Here is a 17,790-nt window from a genome sequence, read left to right on the forward strand (position 1 = left end):
TTTCATGTGTGCATACACAAGATGCCTTCTTATTTCAGAGCTGCACCAACTTGCAAATGGTGACACACGCTGTGCTCCGTAGGAGAGATATGGCTTTTATTCTGGTTGTTTTCCTTAATCTGAGGCATCAGGCAGGAAGGATCTGCTTGCTCTCCTTGCACCAGAACACTGCTGTGCCCACAACAGCCCTGGCAGGAGCCACAAGGCCTGGCCCCAGCTGGGACACTCAGTGAGAGGATTCTCTCCAGGTCTCAGCTTCCAGTTGAGGGTCAGCTGCCAAAGTAAGATGTTCCTCAGGCTTTGCAGTTGGTGGCCACTGCAGCAGTTGGGCTGTTGTTTGGCATGGGTCCTCCCACCAAACTGATCTGTGGGGATGGAGTGAAGGTTTGATGCCCAAAATCACCTTTATGTCCCTGCTGAAGAAGGGCCCAGCCTCACTTCTGTAGTCTGCTATGAAATCCACAGGAGAATAAGTTTACTGTATGGGATATCTTTAAAATCTTAAAACTTTAATCACAAATATTTGCAAGAGTTCCCCAGATAAAAACAGAATTTTTAAAGTGTCCCTTTCAGCTGCTGCTCTCACAGGTGGGAAGCTGCAGCAGGAAAGGCAGAGGGGAGGCCCATGCAGTTGGTCGTGGGGCCACATCAGCCCTCTGTCCTACAGACACAACATGTGGAGGTGCTTCTGGAGCTGTTAGGCTGCCCCAGAGCCAATCACTTATGGCTGTATAAGTACATATCATGTACTTATGGACCAAATACTGGTAACTAAAAGAGGCAGATTTGGGTTTCTAAGCAAATGGCCCAGATCCATATAGCTCAGCATTTTCATGCCCAGTGGAATGGCTGCACTGCCACTGCCTGCAGGGAATGATTGTAGCCCATGCTAAGCCCTGACCTGCTCCAGGGATGGAATGGAAGAGCCAAAACCATGCCAGCAGCCAAGACAAATCTGTGGTATACATGGCTGCAGGACAAAGCCTGAGCTTGTGCCTTGGTCTGTTCAGTTTTTAGCACAAATGGAGGCTGCAGCTTCAGCCAGAGCTGAGGGTTTGCATCTACGAAGAGAACAGCATTGCCACATTCACAGTCAGTAGTACATGGAGGGCTCTGGGAAACCCAGAAGAACACCAAATTAAGCCTCTGCTTTGTATTCGATTGCAGCACAGTCCTGTTGTGACAACATTTCAGAAGACCCCACCCATAGTCCAGGTGCCTTTTAAACATCCTTTGCTCCCCGCTGCTGCATGGTTTCTGCAGTAAATCGTTTGGGTTCCAGGAACCTGCATGTACTTCATCCTGGAAGCAACAGTGATGAGTGTTAGTGCAAGATTCATTAATGCAAGTCTGATGGCAGCCTCTTAAATGTCTGGCCCATGTGCATACCTGGGTCCTGCTTTCTTTCAGTGAGGTCTGTTTTTAGTAGAGGACAGCCAGACAGTTTGCAGAGCACACATTCCCCATCCCTTAATGCTACTCTGCAAATCCTGTGGTGTGCACTGTGATAGGATGCAGTGGTTGGGGTGGCTGCTTCAGAGGCTCTAGTGAGCTGCTGTGTCTACTGCTAATAAAACATGATTGGAGAAAATCTTGCACCAAACCGTCTGGGTTATCTCAAAGGTGTTTTCAAAATTCCTGGCTATTTCAAGGTGTCTATTTTCTCTACTTTCCCTACTTTACAGTGCCTTCACAGATTTTCTGATAGTGCTTGAATGACTGCTGAGAAAAAAATATACTACATTGAGGGAAGATTATGATTTATCCAAACATGAAAGACATTTCAAAAGACAAATACTCCAGTCCAGAGACTTAACCTAAAGACTCCATTACCAGGATTATGATCTACTAAGAGCTGGCAACTTTTTTAAAGAAAAGCACCTTTCATCTCAGTACTGAAAGAAAAGCATTTGCAGAACTGCTACTTTTTGTTTCTGCCTAAAGCATACAAAAGTCTTTTAGAAGTGTTATAAGGCTGCTGACAGAATTTAGGGGCAAGTTTGCTGGTAGTGCTATTAAGTTTTTCACAGGGACTGTCTCAGTTTCTCCCTAGTTCAGCTAGCAGAACTGACAGACCAGTGACATCTTATTAAAATGATCCAATATTCAGTTTTTATTGTAAATTGGGGATGTTGTATGTTGGATTACTTGTTACTGGGTCAACCTGTAGCCTCAGGGAAGAGCTCCTCTGAAGTTTGTGCTCTACAACCTGTAGACAACGCTGATGGGTCCATGTTCCTGAAGCCAAACCTTTCACACTCTTTCCATAAGAAGGGAAGAGAGAGCAGATGACAGCTGCAATTTAATTTCTGTCAGTGGGGGACTGACCTAAGGATGCTTTTGCTGGATACATTTTGGTCTCATTGCCGGTCACATTCACTGATGTTGACTAAAATTAACTTGTGTGTGTGCTGCTCTCCCCTTTTCCTGACAGCAAGTCCTGCCTACGCATACTGGCTGAGCAAGCAGGGGCATCTGGGGTTGCTCAAGACATTATGGCAGACAGTGGGTTGAGGTGTGAGTGGCCATGCCTCTATTCCCACTACCTTCTGCCTTTACTGCTGTAAAGGCCACACACACAAGAGGTGTTTGCAAGAATGCTGTGGTGGGATGGATCCATCCAGGGTCACTGCTCCCACAGCCAGTCCTGGGGCTGTGCCATGCACAGATGCACCTGGAGGCTTACTAGCATCTTGGTATGAACGTGAACATGGTGCTGTTGAACACCTGGCCATCCCGTTGCTGAAATATAATCCTGCCTATGTCAGGGATAGAAGAGCTAATTAAAAGTCTTAGTTATGAAGGCGACACATTCCTGTGCGTGCTCTGATGCTTGCAATGAGGACAGAGCACCACAGCAACAGTGCCCCACAGCTGCATTTGCAGGAGCTCACACAGTTCCAGCTCTGCATAGCCCTTGGCACTGTTGGTCCAGCCTAGTGTGGAGATGCAGCAGGACTACATCCTTCTGGGGCTTCCTCCCCTCCAATTAAGTTTCTGCATACTGTGACCTCTGTCTCACTATAGTAAGATGATCCTCTGGCAGGGGATTCAGTTGGAAATTAATTAGTGGAAGCAAAACATTGTGAATGCATACAGTGCTAGATTTTTATTCTAATGACCTAGTTAATAATTTCACTTCTTCAGGCAAAGAGGGAAAGTAGTGTGAATTTCAGTGCTTTGATCATGCTGTGACATTTTAATGCTAACTTGCTAAGATAAAGGTCTGTGCTAGTAGTGTTATGCAATAGCAATCTGAAGGTCTTACGGTAGTTTGGAAAGAGCCCCATTTGAAAGGTGGACCAGTCACCCATAAAAGACCTGTGTGCCACTACAACGCTGCTGAAGGGAGGCTGGCATGTTTCATGGTGCATACAGGACTATGGTCCAGAGCAGGAAAATGCCCCCTCTTACACCGCTGCTCAACTGAGGCAGAACATGCCCAGAAAACCACGCTTCTGCTCTAGGGACTAGCAACACTGCAGTTTTATATGCTTATTATTTTCATTCTTCTTCCCTGAAAATGTACCCAGACTTTATCGACTAAATAGAGAACTTCACCATCTGCTTATGACATTCAATATTCTTTTTTTTAATTTTGAAATGGCCTAATTGACTCAAGGCCATGTTGCAGTGACAGGTCTGCAGGCAAGCAGGCTGTTCTGGGTGTCTGACGAAGCTGTGGGAATCAACAGGAGCTCTTCCTTCTCATTTTGAAACCAAGAGCACATACCTACGAGGATATAATGAGCTTCACCATTTACAATAGTACTTATGTGAACTCATTGAACATAAACAGCAGAGCACAGGAGCTCTAGCATACCAATGCCCTGCATTTGTGTTCAGTGCTGGAATCTGTGCTCAGCAGATAATTGCAGAAACAATGGCTACTTGCATTCAGTACAACAGATTAGCCATGATCATCTGCAGGTTTGCTGCAGTAATGGGAGGCACTTTAATTCAGATATTTTAAAAGTGGTTATTTTATCGTATTGGCACAAAGGCAAGGATGTAGGAGGGTTTTTCCACGTCTGGAACTCCACTTATAAGCTGGCAGTTACCACTTTTTTAACTTAAGGGAAGATTTTTTTTATTCTGTACTTCATTTTTCTCAGTTTCCTTTAATACGAGCCTTTTTATTATTATCATTATTTTTATTTATTTATTTTTTAAGGGAAATCCCTAGTGCTCAGTTCAGGCAGAGAACACCTACTCTTACCAAGCTGCATCAACAAACAGCACAGAAATAATAGTGATGGATCAGCTCGGAGCTGTTGGAAGCAGAGGGCATGAGGCTCACAACAAAAGTTGCTCCTGGCCAAGCAGGATCATTCTTTGAAGAGTGAGCTTTGAGAGGTATTCAACTCATAAAGCTGGCACCAGAGCTGTGGCATTTGTGCCCTCTGCTTGGTGGGAGATTGAGACTGGAATGCTTCAGATTCCTTGCAGTGCCCTGTCATCAGCTGGTTGGAAACCTTAAATCTTTCCAAATAGAAAAACAATTGGAAAAGCTTTGTCACATTTCCATGAATTTACAAATACCGTTCTAAATACCTGCGGCCTTGTGATTGGCTCCAGAAACAGGGATTGTACTCATTTGTTAGATGCCATCAGCCTTGATACCCATGAGCTCTTCCTAAATGGAAGGGAACTATAATAAGGAAAGTGACACACTGCAACTACTGTCAGTTTTCTCAGCAGTGCCTTGAAGTGCCCTGAATAACCACTTTTTGTATTAGTTGGTTTGGAAATAATATCAATTACTGCCTCGGACCATCTCTGTCTATGCTTGCATATTGCTGACAGCAGCGTTATGGAGTCAAATTTCTGGCATTTGTAAACAGCTGACATTAGCTGGTCAAACACTGAGCAGATCTGTTTTCAGTGACTTTGCTGTGCTCTGTTTCATCTATAGATTTCCCTCCTCAGGATTGCTGCCTTGCTGACAGCACACGTTAGTTAAAAGTCCCTGTCTGGAGAAAGACTTTCAACTGCAAAGGTGTTAGACTATTTTCAAAGCTTTTTTTTCATCAGAGATAAGATCTGTACTTGCCTACAGTCAACATCTTCGAAGCAACATAAACAAAACAGAACCATCAACAAACTGCATTAATATTTTAAAATGGTGTTTAATTATTTATAGCAAAGCTTCACAGTATTCTTTATAGAAAACTTCAGTGTAAAAGAGTTGCCTTGAGATACATTTCTTCCTGATCAGTACTGCACCACTGGGAACAGTTTTTAGGGCTTTTATTTATCGGAGAACATTGGCAACATTTAGTTAACTTAGAAGAAATACATTAAAGCCACTTTGCATAGTGGGGTTGTGGGATCATTCACCTGCTGTTTGGGGATGCAGAAGTCGGCAACAGGCTTATTGGGTTACGGCCCACAAACACACAGGCACAAAGGAGGTGCATGAAGTGCAGGTTTACTCAGAAATAAGCTATTTTATTACAACTTCTCCAATAACACAGTGGACATGCTGCAGCCTGAAGAACCATGATGATAGCCATTTCCCCAGGAGCTGAGCCAAGAGGCTGCGTCACAGGACTGTTAGGTGGCTGAGGAAAGTCATTTGATCTTCCAAACTCATGTTTCTCAGGTATTAGAGGAGCATAGGAAGATATCAGCTTCCTCTGTAAATGCTTCTGAAGGTAGAAATGAGAAGTAACTTATGAGCATGATTGGCATAAGGGCAATCAAGCAATAAGGGCTTACTGGTAGTACAGATTTGTAGGAGATAAAAGTTGTTTTCTCAGAAACCACCACCATCTTTGACCACCAACATCTCTGGTCTGAATGCTTACCCTGCCTCTCCATATTAATTTCTCCCTTTCTGCAAAAGGGTCTTAGCTTTTCTGCATTCATAGCATTGAACTGAGATATATAATTCCACATCAGTGGACTTTCTGAGAATCTCAGATTTATCGAGGAAGAAGATGCTAAATGCTCACTGATGTATCAGCAGATCATCGCTAAATCCAGAAGATCATCTTCTTGATGTCCAGACTGGCGTTCTTTTGCACAGCCCTGGTGTCCTTTGCCTGCTGCAGAAGTGTGCAGATGTGTCATCTTTTGATGACATCTGGGTTACCGTATGAAGTGTGTGGTGATCCAAGTCCTATTCTCAGGGAAAACATCATAAGCACCACGATAGGTTAAAAAGGCAGAAGCACAGGCAGATTTACTGCTCATCTATTGGTGTAAACAGTGCACAGAAAAAGAAAAAAAGAAAAAAATTATTAATAGATATTAGTGTAGACTTACACAGTAGTTGAACTAAAGGAAGTGAATTTCATTGTTTCTGCTGGGAGTTCATCTTTTCTTTGGCTATGTTAGCCTGTTCCTGCTGGGCATCACTTTTATCTTTGACTCAAAGAACACTTCTGAAGAAGTTTCCTTGACAATTTTTAAACTTGAAACTATCTCATAATCTAAGGCATTTCAAAGGGAAAAAAGAGATTCTGGACCAACCTGCAAGGAAACTATCACGCTGCCCTCTGAAAAATGAGTGTTCTCCTGTTTGTGAAACAAATGAGCACTGAAGAGCAGAAAAGAAACCCAACTCTCAAGTTCCAGTTTTACAGAGAATAGGAGCCAAGTCAGTGTACTTGGAAACAAAAACACTATTTGGAGACAAGTTTATTTAGCACTAATCTACCAATTAATAAGCGATAACCTGCAAAGAACTGGCTGCAGGATCAAACCCAGAGTTGTGGTCAATGACCTGATGTCAGTGATGAGTGGTGTCCCCCAGGGGTCAGCGGACTGATACTCCTTAATATCTTCATCAATAACATTGACAGTGGGGTCAAGTACTCTCTCAGCAAGTTTGAGGATGACACCAAGCTGTGTGATGCAGTTGACATGCTCAAGGGATGGACTGCCATCCAGAGACACCTAGACAGGCTTGAGAGTGGGCCCAGCGGGCAAGCCTCACTATCAATGCAAGATGAGAGATGAAAAAGGATTGAGCACAGCCCTGCTGGACTTGGATGTACTTGTTAATGGCAAGCAAGAATGAGCAGCAGTGTGCTCTCGCAGCCAAGAAAGCCAACCGTATCCTGGGCTGCATAAAAAGCAATGTGGCCAGCAGGGCAAGGAAAGTGATACTGCCCCTCTGCTCCATGATGCTGAGACCTCAGTTGGAGTACTGCATCCAGATGTGGAGTCCTCAGTACAGGAGAGACATGGAGCTGTTGGAGTGCATTCAGAGGAGGGCCAGAAAAATGACCCAAGGGATGGAACACCTCCCTACAAGGACAGGCTGGGGGCTGGGGCTGTTCAGCCTGGAGAAGAGGAGGCTCTGAGGTTACCTGACAGTGGCCTTTTGGTATCTAAAGGGGAGATACAAGAGAGAAGAGGACAGACTCTTTAGCAGAGTCTGTTAGGACAAGGCAAAATGGTTTTAAACTTCAAGGGGAAAGATTTAGGCTGGATATAAGGAAAAAGTCATTTACAGTGGGGATGGTGAGGCACTAGCACAGGTGAATGCCCTGTCCCTGAAGACACTCAAGGTCAGGCTGTACAGTGCTCTGAACAACCTGATCTAGCTGTGGATGTCCCCATTCACTGCAGGCGAGTTGGACTACATGACCTTTAAATGTCCCTTCCCACTCTAAGGATTCTATAATTCTACAGTTCTAATTGTTGTGATATTTAAGTACCTCGGGGTGCTTTTACACCTGTCAGTTCTGGTGTCCTGAGACAAGGTGGGGTCTTGCCTTTTCAGAAGACTGATTTTCATGCTCTTGTGCCTGCTGGAGAAATGTGATCCAAAGGAATAATAATGGTTTAACTCAAGAAAGATCTATATTTGCTGCTCTTTGAAGAAAATTATTTGTTTGGTTTTGGGAGGAACTGACTTATGGTATTTAAATGTTTGGAGCTGGCAAGACTAACCCAATTTCTTATTTCTGTGCTTAAAACTTTCACAGGCTCTCTGCAGTCACAGTTCTGACGACATGCAGGGACCTGAGTCTTCCCTATTTGTGCAGGAATTCACAGTCGTGGCACATCCTTGACCTTGGTGTTTTGAGAGCAGAATGAGAAGAAAAACAAAGCTAATCTCCAGCTCTGATTGTATGCTGATTTTACTGGCTTGGAGACCTCCTGGTGATCCAGGGAAGTAAATTCCTGCAAGAGCAGAGAGCTGGACCTGATGACCTGAAGGTTTCTTCATGTCTCAAATGGAGATCTAGCTCTTATAGCAGCAAGTCTACTTTGTACGTGGGAAATAGGAAGTTTCTCATGTTACTTTCAATGCCAGATACTAGAATGAAGGACAATCATTTGTCATTTTGCAGATAACAGATAACTTACTTTGGTAATCCCAAATGTATACTGTTAGGATTATTGCCACATAAAATATCACTATGGTATCATATTTAGGCATTGAAAGATCCAAACTTATTGAGCTGGCTTTTGTTTCTCACATGGAAGGCCCATAGAGAGACTTGGTTTGGCATGGAAGTCTTTTTAGGTAAACTGAGTATGTATGTGAGCTCTTAGGTGCTTTTACCGCACATGGCAAATTGATTAGCACTACCATAGCTCTTCCAGAGCAGCACTCTTTGTCAACACCCTCAAATAAAAATCGCCTTATGCATACATACAAATGCAGGGAGGGACAATTGTCTGTTAATTCAGTCTACACCTTGTGCTTGTGCCTGTTCACAGCAATTTTCTGCACGCGTGAATTTGTTTCAGAAGTTCTCATCATTTATGGTACAAGTTTTTAACCCAGTGCTGCTATTCTGTATCCAGCAGACATCCACACACATCCACCTCAATTCCTGGGCACTTTCTTGTCATCTTGCTGTGAGAGAGAGCCTGGTTAAACTAAAAAAAGGGTACAAGGGCATTAGCACAACCACACTTCAGCATTCCTGCAATAAACCATTGCCTCTCTCCATCTCAACAAGCTTGAGTGGAGGAGGGGAGGTGTCTGTAGCTCGGCTGAACTATTGCAGAACATGGTGCAGATTTTCAGGTTGTAAATTAGTTTTAATCTGCATCAACAGTTGTGTGCATCTCTGGCTTTCCTCTAATCTGCAGAAGTTAGAGCAATTAGTCTGATTAAGTACATGACTTCTGAGCAGTCAGTATGGACTCTAATAAAGCATGTATGCTTTTTCATTAAAACAATTTTCATAATGTAATTCTATGAAGGCTTGTTTTCCTTCACTGAGCTCCATATTAATTGTTAACAGAAAGCAGAACACGAGTTTTAATGTTAAGGGCTTCCTCGACGTCTTTTTGATGTAAGAAGCTCCCAGCAAAATACACTGAGATAGCACACATTTGGATACACCTCAACACAGACTTGCTTCCCATGTCAAAAAGCATTCTAAGGAGGGCTATAGATGGGGAAGGCAAAATGTATGAGGAACAGACACCAGGTTTGCATTTTGGCTGTTCCTGTGTGGAGCCAGGGGTTGGACTCCATGGTTCTTGTGGGTCTCTTCCAATTCGGGACATTCAGAGGGGGCCCTCAGTGGTGGATTTCTCTTGTTCGTCATCACAGTCCGCAGCCCTGCACTCCTTGGGGTCGTTCTGGAAGTGTGGTAAGTGCTCAGATGGGGCAGAAGAGGCTGTCCTGAAGATGAGGACTGATAAAACAGAGCAAAACAAAAAATGATATGAGGGATATTATCAGTACACATCAAGTGAGTTGCATATTTTCCAGATATTTGAGTGTGCATGTTTTCTCTGCTCAGTGATTTGAATGGAGCATGGTATATTCAGTTGTGTCAGTGGAAAAGCATTATTTCCCAGTCCCACAACCAGTAGCATCTTTAGACTTCTTTTGTTCCCTCATTCATTTATTTGCATCAAATAACTTCTATATATTCTATGTTCCATATTTTTTTTTCTGACATACATAGATTTACATTCTTTGTGTTAGACATGTTATTTAACTGCTCAGCACTTTTTCAAGTGGTCTGATCTTCAGATATGACCTGACAAAATATAATGATGAAAACTGTTGCAGTAAAATATAATGATAAAAATAATGCCTTTCAAAGGGCACGTGGAAATTGCCTTTCAGGTGCTGTGAAGAACTTTTATTTATCAAATGGTTGAGAGACTTTATAAATTAGAGATAGCCATTAAGATTTTGAATTTATCTTCATGTACTTGAGAACGTAAGGGGATTCCTGTCCATAAATCTGCAGTGCTCATTCAAGAAGATGACAATCATGTGTGATTCAAGTGATTTACGATATGCAAAAGCAGCAAATCACAAAGCCACGGCAGTTAATAACAGCAGTCAGGTGACAAGGGACAGCAGTTAAAAACATGTTTCTGCAAAACATGTCTAATAAGAATGATGAGTATTAGCAAATATCACTGGCTTAATGCAAATAAATATCATATTAATAAATCTCACATTCTGATGATGAGTGCTTCATATTTTAAATGCAGTCTTTCTTTCCTGCTGTTGTCTCAGCTGTTGGGATGGATTTTTAGCCATGGCCTACCAGGATATGTGCTTGGCCACCTTGAGTCTCTACAAAGCAGTGGAAGCAAGAAGAAAAAGTTGGAGGAGCACCATATCCCAGCTCCTGATATCAGGAGATCTCTGCACAGGGTCGGATAATGCTTTAAGCTGTGCTCCCTGGTGAAAAGCTGGTGACAGCCTTTGTGAGAGTCCTGTTCATTATTGATGTTCCTGGTTCAGCTTCCATGAAAGTCCTGGCAGCATAGTGGGGCTTTTCTTACCCAGGAGGTGTGTTATAATCCCAAAGGTAGGAAAATAATAAAGTTATTACTAAAAAGAGTAGAAAATGAAAGACATTCAGCTATAACCAGAAATCCTGCAAATGTGCTCTGGAAAAACATGTTGGCAGCAGCTGAAAAACCTCCAAAGCTTGAAACCTGCAGTGAAGTGATGGGAGCCATGGGCCCCGTCCTGCTCCCTGCTGGCATCAGGTGGGCAGTGAGAAAGGACCAGCAGGGTCCACGCACAGCTGCTGAGTGGAAGTGCTCCATGTTTTGCCAGAGTTGTGTGCATGGCATGGGCTTGGGTTAGGAGGGTGAGAAACAGAGAATGCAAATGTCCCCAAAATGGACCCACATTACAGACACAGACACCTCTATGTGTTGAGGAGCCTGGGAAGGGAACAGGCTGCAGAGATGTCCAAGCTGATAATGAGACTCTAGAAATCAAAAATAAAGCAGACATAGGCATAGCTTTCTCCTCTTTTGCCACTGCTCTTTCTCATTTTGCTTTGCTAACCCTTAGGATGCGTTTTGTAAGGCCATTTTTAGGCCACAATCCTTTTTAAATGAATTTTCTTTCCCTCTCAATAAGTGAAACCTAAAAAAGGCGAAAGACATCTTGTAGATCTCCTTAAGTGGAAAACACCCTTGAAATATGCCTGGTAGTGATCTCATGAGCAGCTGTCAGTCCTGGCAGGCAGCAGCAGTCCAGGACTTGCTATTCTTAGACCAAGAAAGCATAAGTAGGTCAAGTTACAATTGGTTCTTGTAAACACCATCCTCACTAAAACCAGACATTGATCCAAGGTCAGAAATGAGTAATATACTGAATCACAGAGATAAAACAAATGGGGGATTTAGACTCTAACTACCCATTCTTTTGGTTCACCGCCATTTTTACCAAACGTGCTGTGACCTGTGCAGTGCATGTGGTTCGAGAGCTCTCTGTGGTGGGGAGATGCCGTGAGCCCTCCCCAGGGTCTGGCAGACACAAGACAGCAGTACAGCTTAGAGATGCCTTTTTATTTACGTATCCTGTGGTAAAGTGAAATAGTTAATGAGACTAAAAAGGAAGTTGCAACTTGATAGTTCTTCACACTTCCTAATAAAACACGGGGTATGTGTAAGCAGGGAAGCTGTAGGCACAGTGCTGCAGACCTGTTTTTCAGACCTGAGATGGATGCACAGATTGTGCTGGTCCAATCAGTTCCTGACTCCTGGAAATGGAGCTCTTTGGCTCGTTCTCAGCCAGCTCCAGCTGCCCACAGGCCCTGTAAACTGGTAGGAGTGACCCTGCTGACTGAGTAAGAATTTCAGCTCCCATTCTTCCCTTTCATCTACACCAAAGTTGAATCTCCAGGGAGCAGGACATCAATGAGTAACCAGCGGGCCACCAGGAGGTGCAGGTGCTTAGAACGGGGCTACTCCTTGGTTCCCTCCTTAATTCCCGTCTTTTCTGAACCCATTTATGAACTTTGGAGCTTCTCACATCTGGTTGAAATCACAACAAGCAGCAGTGTGCAGCTTTTGTGGTGCTGTTGGCTGGAAGTAAATTTCCTGGGAAGGAGGGACGGTGCTGGGCAGCTGGGATGGACCGGCAGGACGCTGCCTTGCCATACCCCTGTCTCCTCCCAAGGGTGACCGTGCTTCCACCAGTGCCCTCAGTGCTTCATGACACCTTGCTGTGGTCTCAGCTCCCCCAGAGCCACCCCAACTGCCTCTGTCTTTTCGTCTCTCTGTTCTCTGTGACGGAAACATTCAAACATGGAAGGAGGTCATCTGTCAGCTAAAAGGAAGCACTGGGCTGAAATGTGGTTTTTAAATCTGATGCAGATTGCAGTCCTGCATTTATTTATTTTTAATTGCTTGATTTTATTCTCAGTTTTATTCGCTTTGTGGGCTAGCGTTATAGATTTGTTTCTACTCTTATTCCACACAGGTATTATATTACAGCTCAGGGACCTCCTCCACATCCAGCTGAATGCTGCCTAATTATAGCTCAAGCTGGCCTTTACACAAGCATAACACCTTTTTAAATAGCATTCTTCTCTATCAATTTTCTCTTGCAAATGTTGAAGGTGTGCTACAGTTGCTTGCGGTTACCATCAAGGGGCCAAAATATCTTTAGCAACATCGAGCTCACCTTGAGCATGAGAAAAAGCTCTGTGCTTAATTGCAGTGCAGCAGAACGAGGTTTCCAGACAAACTGATAGACAGGGCAGCATGAGGAGGCTGATCCGTGAGCTCCCAACATGAAAGACTGAGTTTGAAATATGCTTTGCTGAGTCTGAAATAAAGGATTGTCTTCATTCTGTGACTGAATTGGTAGACTGCTTAAATTCCTTGCCCTTGTTAAAAGAGATTAAAAATGTAACATGATTGTAATCTCATTGTCAGTTAAAAAACAGGTAAAATCTTTAATAAATTGGGTTCTTAGTTGGGATAGACTTGCCAATACATGTGATTTACAACGATGATCACAGCATGTTTTAATTCCTTCTTGCAGCTCCATCACCTGAAGTCACTCTAACAAACAAGAAAACTCCACTTTAACTGAAAAGCAAATATGCATCTACTGTAGTTAGAAGAGCTTGAAAATAGGACTCCTAGGGCATGAAACTATCAAGCAAATGACCTCCTGCCCAGCAGTTGGTGTTTCACCTTTCAAGCCTTTCAGGTTCTAAACAAGGGGCAGCAATAATAACACTGGGAAGTTCACAGATTGCTACTGGCTACACTGCAGCTTTTAGTGTGTAAATAAAACTGTAAAATATATATAGCTGACACAAGGTTCAGCAGCAGCTTAGGTAGATCCTACCTTTACATCTGAGTACACTTTTGTATTAGCTAGGCTGTTAAAAATCTCTGTGATGGGAGTGTTTAGGAGGCTGACAAATCAGGCCAACCTTAAACTCTTCAGCTAAATTGCCTGCTAAATTCATTCATTAGCAATACACTTGCTAATGGGCAATTCTTACACAATATTAACCATCATTACTACATGGAGAAAACTCTTAGTCCTTTACAGTCATAGCCTAAATTAGCTGTGATGGCACAGTACCATGGAGCTGATAGTTTGGAAGTGGTCCCTGATCACTCAGAGTCACCAAGATTAGGTCTGAGGGTAGGAGAATTCTTGTTTATTCCGAATGTTTTTATGCTGCTGCCCCTCTCTAAAAAGGGGCTTTGCTCCTATACTGCTTATCTCATTTGCTTTTGTCTTGCTATTAATGCTGCTTGTCCTACTTATTCCTACGTCCTTGTGCTTGTCTTCTATGCTGTTGTTAACTACACCATTTTATCATTCATGATGAAGGCACAATAAAATCAGTTATATCCTGACCAGTGCACTTCTGTACATGCCACAGGCCCCTATCTTGTCTGTGCTGTACTGATATGGAGGTAATTTAACCTGAATGTTTAAGCATGCAGTTCTATAACTGAGGTAGTAAAGAAGCTGACACTGAAGTTGAACCACAGTAATTGAAAAAAAACCACAAAACAACACAAAGCACATCAGAATCCAAAGACTTGCAAAGAAAAAAAAGAATTGAGGAGAGGCAGAATCAATTAGAAACCATGATCAGATTTTTTGTTAGCAATTTCAGCAATTTCCTTCTGGCAAGGGCAGCCTGGCTGCAGGACTTGCTGTTTCTGAAGCTTAATGAAGCCTCCTGGGAGCTTTTTCTTTGTGTGCCTTTCTGGAGCACTTTGTCCTCAGAGAGAGCGTTAGATTCACCTCTTGCATCTCCTGGGTGTTTCCAGTGGGTACCAGTGCTAAAGCAGATAAAGCAGTGGTCCAAATGGCAGTAACTTCCTTTCCTGATCCACCACCAGAATGGGGCACCCAGAACAAAGAATGATGTTGAAGCCCTGTGGAAAAATGTTCTGCGATTCCAAAATAATATCCTGCAGGCTACATATGTAGTCATCACTGGGATCTGGAGAGGAGTTCATGGGGACAGAACTGAGTCACCACAACCCAAAATTGAGACCTGAAGTGTCCATACAAGCGATCCAAGCTATGACCCAGTAAGTGCCTGTGCACCATGCTCACCAGGCTCCATACTGTTTGGATCCAGGGACTTTGGCTCTGTGCAGGATGTGCAGGTTGGCAGTGTAACTCACTCGGAGCTCTCCAGCTGTCCCATGGGGGTCCCTTGGAGATCCACACAAGGCACATTTTTCACCCAGCAGTGCAAAGCAAGGCATTTGAGGCTCATGGAATGAGAGGTACTGGGAGAATATCAGGACAGTAATCTATGATAGAAGTGTCCTTCACCTGGCTTGGCTAAACCTGATGGAGTGTGGGGCCAGAATGCTAGGTGTCAGTTTCATATTTCCTGCTCTACGCTTCCTTGAGATGATACCACAGCCTAAACATGGAGCAAGACTCACAGATATATAGAGGAAATCAGACTCCTTCCAGTAGTGTGTAGTGATAGAATAAGGAGCAATGGCCAAAAACTGGAACACAGGAAGTTCCATACAAACATGTGGAACACCATTTTTTACAGTCAGGCTGATAAAGCACTGGAACAGGTTACCCAGAGAAGTTGTGGAGTCTCCTTCTATGGAGATCTTCAAGACCCATCTGGATGCCTACCTGTGAGACCTACTTACTGTAGGGAAGCTGCTTTAGCAGGGAATTGGACTTGGTGATCTCTAGAGGTCACTTCCAATCCCTGAAATTCTGTGGTTCTGTGATTCTGTGAAACCTTCAGCTGTGAGCTTGTCAAAGATTACAGTAGACTTCAGTGCTTATCTTCTTCTAGGAACACAGAGAGGAAACACATCTCACCTCAACAGAAGTGCTAGGATGTGCTGAATGCAGAAAGGAGGTGACCAGGTATTGTTTTCCATTTGACCTCATACCTTTTCTAGATGAAACCCTTGACTGTTCCTTTTCGGTAGAAAACTGAAAACACTCTTTCTTCATAGAGCACTCAGCTTCTGAGTTTTGTAGCATCTCCTCCTGCTGCCAGGGCTGGAAGCTAAGGACACCGGTGAGTTCCAACCAGTTCAGAGCTGCAGCTCCTCAGCAAAGAAAGTAACTCCACTGCAGAATGGGGGTTAGCACTGTGCAGCACCCTTCAACCCCCAGAGAAGGGTCTGCTTCTTCAGCCTTGCAGACTGTGGATCACAGGATTTGGCCCAAAAAGGTGATGATAGGAAGGGTGATATCAGCAGTGAAAGGGGGTATTTGAGCAAGAAATCCCATTGGTTTAATCTCTTCCACCTGGTAAGCACAGACCCCTGCAAGTGCTCTGGGAAATGCACCCCACACCCACAGATGGCTGCATCACTCCATTCTTACCCCTGCCGTCTAGTTTCCAAAATGAAACATCTTGGTACATCTGAGGCACTAGCAGTCCTTTTGTGAAACAAAGTGTACCAACTTCACATCAGACCATCTGTGTTTCCCTTCAACAAATGATGCAGCTTTTGGATGAGCAGAGATGTGCAGACAGAGCAGAGCTGTGCACTCCTCATTGTTACCATTTGACACAATGGATACACACGCAGCTTCTGCCTAACAACATGGAAAAAGCTTTTAAAATATTGAGGCTGGTTACACTGTAGCTGTATTTGCATTTATATTGCCCTGCCATTTCTTCTCCTATATTGGTCAGTGGCAAAACCTCAAATGGCCAAAATAAGACTAATCTTTTTGTTAAAAAGATCACTATTTGAATTGAACACGCCCCTGTGACAATTTCCCTGGGGGCTGATTCATCAAAACCCCTGAAGTGCTTTCCACTTTCTAAGTGTGAAGAGCTCTTCTGAAATCAGCAGCTGACTCATGCAGAGTGAAGCAAGCACTTGAGCACTGGATGGGATGCTGTGGTGGCTCAGTGCACAGCTAGGCTGGGCGTGCGTGGGTTGGCCACCCGCCAGACTTATGCACTCATTATTATTATCATTTGCCACTGGGCAGAAAAGATGTTGGTATCTAAAAGCTAGGGATGCTGTTGAGCTTTCCTTCTCTCTCTTCAGCTTCTCTAAGTTCAAACAGGTCTGCAGCTCTCAGAAGGCTCTCAAAAGAAAGAAGCTTTCTGTGGATTTAAATGCAAGCATTAGTGTCTGCTTGGCTGCATGCCCCCAGCGGGCTGCACTGCAGATCCACCTTCCTCCCACTGAATAATGAAGACACCTTTTAACTGTCTTGAAACATGTTTTATGCTATGTGGAGAGAGAGTTTTCAGGAACAGACCACTTGCAGGGTGATTTTTTGGTGTTGTTTAAATCATTTGCATCATCTTTGCCCATTCTGATGCTGCCTCTGCAACTAGATCATGGCTTTCTTTACCTTAACATAATGGTGGATTATTTAACCAGTCCTCTGAGTGAGGACTTGTCTAATCCTGCTTGACGTGCTCTTTTGCTTTCCATGTCTGAAAGAGTAAGGACAGCTGAAACATTATACTGCAGGATCCTCTCTGTAGAAATAATTTATCTAAACAAGTCCCTCTGAGATCAGACAATGCCCAGCCCTTCCTTTATGAGATTTTGAAGCAATGGTGGCACAACGTGACCGTCTGCTTGGCTCACAGCTTTCTCTGACTGCACATTGTGCCTTTGTTGTTTGAGACTTATGGTGATCTGGGAAACCTGCCAGACCTTAAGCCCATATTGGTACAGGGATGGTGTGAATACATATATATAACCATGTGCTGTAAGGGATACCTTAAAGGCTGCTCCAGCAAGGACTAACAATTGAACAGCCAAGCTCTCCCGGAATTCTGCACCTATAAAGATTAACTTTCAATCCTCAATAAATTATTGCTTACCTGTCTGAAAACATCAAGGCATTCAATTCATCTGTGATGAACTCCAGGGCTGTAGTAAAAAGACCCCAGTCCACAAACACAGAAGACTGTGGTACCAATGTAACAGGGGAATCAATGGCACCAAGGGCTTTATGAATGAATTTATGAATGGTACATTTCTTCTTTTTAAAAATAATTCTGAAATAGATAAAAAAAATGTATTACTACAGAAGATATTTACAGTACACGAAGCATACACACAATGCAAAATACTTATTAACATAACTTTGAC

This window comes from Phasianus colchicus, chromosome 1 (assembly GCF_987193195.1).
Source record: "Phasianus colchicus chromosome 1, bPhaCol1.hap1.1, whole genome shotgun sequence".
Taxonomy (NCBI): domain Eukaryota; kingdom Metazoa; phylum Chordata; class Aves; order Galliformes; family Phasianidae; genus Phasianus; species Phasianus colchicus.